Genomic DNA, 3,623 nt, shown 5'->3' with positions numbered 1-3,623 from the left:
CATCGTCCTCTCACAACCCTTGTATCAGCAACCATTCCCATCATCGACCTCTCTACGAGCACGTAATCAATCAGACTTCTTTCAACATAATCCCCGTTTTTTCTATACCATGTATATTTATGTGCATCTTTGTGTTTGAAATACGAATTACAAATGCACAACCTCCTCTCCTGACACATATCCTTTAATTGCTTCCCATTATCATTTTCTCCTGGTACTCCAAAACAACCCATTATGTCATCCTCAGGACCAGTGCCTACTCTTCCATTCATATCCCCCATCACGATCACTTTATAGCTCCTGGGCATTTCTCCCACTACTTCACCCAGCTCATCCCCAAACCTGTCTTTCTCTCCCTCACTCCTGTCCTCACATGGTGCATACGCTACAATCACTGCCACTTTCATCTTCTCAAACTTGAACTTGACATACATGCAGCTCGAGCTGACACATTTGTAGTCTCTCATTTCATTCTGCCACACCTCATTCATCAACAAAGCAACTCCTTCCGTGCGTCTTCCTCTCCCATTCATTCCTGATCTTACACATTTCACACCCTCCCACTCCTCCACTGTGCACCCTTTCATCTTCGTTTCACACAATGCCATCACAGCATATCTTGCACACTTGAACACATTCACTACTTCCACCCTCTTGCTCTCCTCATTCACACCTCTCACATTCCACATGGCCACGCGAGTCTGCCCATTTGGTTGGGGCCCTGGGCAGGTATTGGGCACTCCGAGGCTCTCTGAAGCGACTGCCATGATCAAGTGATTTTGAATAGGGGAATCTGGGGGACACTTAACCCTGCCAGAAACCCCGGTTATATGGTTACCACCCAGCGTAGTAAATGGTTTCCTGGATGCAGGAAACCATTTGGCTTGTCACTCAGTGTTGAGCTCATATGGCATCACTCTACATTGAGTGAGTGGATGGTGAGCGCCCCCAACTACCACACTTCTTACAGGCTGTTATTGTGGATTACAAATGCATATTTTAGCCATCAAAGAAAACCCTTCACCTGTTATACCTCCCAAATATAGTGAAGGTAAATGCAGATTTCACCGACTTTTGCCTTTAAGATCGCTGGGATAAGACATTATAGGAAATTTTTGGTACAGAGAGAGAGAGAGAGAGAGAGAGAGAGAGAGAGAGAGAGAGAGAGAGAGAGAGATCGGGGTGGGATTTCCAAGGAGAAGTAGTACCTCAGAGGGTCTTACGACCTGTACCTCAGAGATACAATGAATGAATTTATCAGGTATAAGTTGTTAATCAATTAGTGAAAGAAAAGTATAGTAGGGATGAAAGCTTTCTTCACCCAACTCTCCCACCACACGAAACAAGCACGGAAATGGAAATACACCCATAACCCGGGGTAAAAAGGGCAGGCTTAGAATGGGAGGAGGTATTCAAAGTCATGTTTGACAAAATTCTGAGCTGCTTTGTCGAGGAACTGTCAACTACCTGTGCTGGTATATGATTCCAAATGCATCAGATCTTATATGTGAAAAAATTGCTTATTGTATCATGTGCAATCGTCATTGGAGGAGTATCAACAACTGGTTCAGATGGAGTAACGAGGCTATATAACAAAAGTAACTTCATCAGTAGGTAATGTAGAGAGGAAAATAACAGTAAATAGGTCAATTATTTATCCGTGTTATAATATGGCTTTCTCTTTACATGCTGGTTATTTGATATTATTCTGGGATTAGAGTTTGACATTCACTCTTGTTAACAATACACTCTGCTAAAAGAACCATAAAGAGAGCTGGGATGCTACACACAAGTAATGATTTGTATTGTCATTTTATCACTGAGAGGCGATGTAATTTCGTGTGTGTTCTTACCTACCTAATTGTTCTTACCTAATTGTATCTTTACAGGAATGAGTCCAGCTCGTACTGTCCCGTGTCTTAAACCATATTTATCGTACATATCCTTAAATTTGTGAATTGTTTTGGCACACACTATTTCATTCGGTAGTGCATTCCACTGATCAATTGCTCTGTTTGGGGAACTGAATTTACTTTGGTTTTGCTTCTGATGTAGCTGTAAAATAGCTTCGGTTGATCACTACTTTTATTTATTATATCCTCCTCAAACTGTTTTTGGGCTTCCCTCCTTATTCTTGTATAATCGTTTCTTGCCTGTTTGTAATTATTATATGCCCTTTCACTATTGTGTCTTCTGTATCTGTTCCACAACAAATCTCTTCTTTCTTTTGATTTTTTACATTCTGTATTGAACCATTTCTGTATTTTCTTATCTGCTTCTTTGTGCTGTGGGATGTACTTCTGGACTCCTATTTCATAAAATTAACAGAATTTTTTTATATACAGCATTTAAATCTTGTCCTCTAAGCTCTTTTTCCCAATCAGCTTCTAAGAAATACTTCTTTAGGTCTTGATAATTTCCCTTTTTTATAGTTTAGGCTCTTTTTGTAATTTTCATTGCTGTTTACTATGTCACATGCTATCCTGAAGTTGCAATTTAGTACTGCATGATCGTTTTTGCCGAGTGGAGGGTGATATATTAACTGTCAATATCATTTTCTTGACTAGTAAATATGAGATCTAGCACTGAAGGTACATAAAGTCCTCTTTTTCTGGCGGTTTCCCTCACATGTTGCGTTAGGAAAAAGTCTTGCATGAGATCCAGGAGCTTTTGGTCCCAACAGCTTTCTTGGCTAATTATATCTAGAGTATTCCAATTTATGTTTGTATTAAAATCTCCAGTTAGTATAATTCTTTCCGATTTCTCTTCCATTTTATGTAGTAATGCTCTTAAACTCTGAATTGTACTCTCTGCCAGGTCCTCATATTCGTCTCTTTCCCATGTGTTTGATCTGGGTGGCATGTACATATTGGCTACAATTACTTTCCCTTCAGATATGTTGATCTCTACTGCAATCAGTTCTACTTATGAGGGTATATCTAGTTTTATTTCATTGACTTTTAGATTTTTTTTAGTTAATATTATAATTCCTCCTCCTTTTTTTAAGTTTCTATCTCTTCTCCATATATTATATTCCTCTAAGTTTAGTATGTCATTGGATATCCTTGGTGTTAATTTTGTTTCAGTTAGGCATATTATATGTGGTTCATTTTCTCTGACATAATCATTCATCTCTAATAATTTAGATACCACTCCATCCACATTTGAGTACATCAACTTAATCATCTTGTTTATATACTTGTCATGACTTGGATCTACTACCTTCCTCCTTTTTATTCCCTCCTGTTTATGTACCACTTTCGAACCTGCAATCCAATCACTTTGTAAAAAAAATGTATTCTTCTCCTCCTCTGATCTTCCCTCGTTCCTTGCTTTTGCTTCCTCCCTTTTCTTCTTTAGTAATTCCAGTTCTTCTTGAGTTAGGCATCTTTTTATCCATACTTTTTGAATTCCACTCTGTCCATGAGTTTCTTAGCATTTTTTAATATTTCCTCCACAGTGTTTACACTCTGGAAGGTTACCTTAAGGGGCCTTGACTTAATTCTCTCATATTTCCCTAGCCTTTTGTGTTCTTCTGTCTTTATTACAAATTTCCTCTGATATTCCCATCAGTATACTCTTTACATTTGCCATCTCCTTTTTGTCTCTCGAGATCTTGTTTT

This window comes from Coenobita brevimanus, chromosome 40 (genome assembly GCF_032717465.1).
Source record: "Coenobita brevimanus isolate Jiangsu-jjx chromosome 40, ASM3271746v2, whole genome shotgun sequence".
In the NCBI taxonomy this organism is placed as follows: Eukaryota; Metazoa; Arthropoda; class Malacostraca; order Decapoda; family Coenobitidae; genus Coenobita; species Coenobita brevimanus.
The sequence above is the reverse complement of the archived record's forward strand: the minus strand, read 5'-3'. Positions refer to the sequence as shown.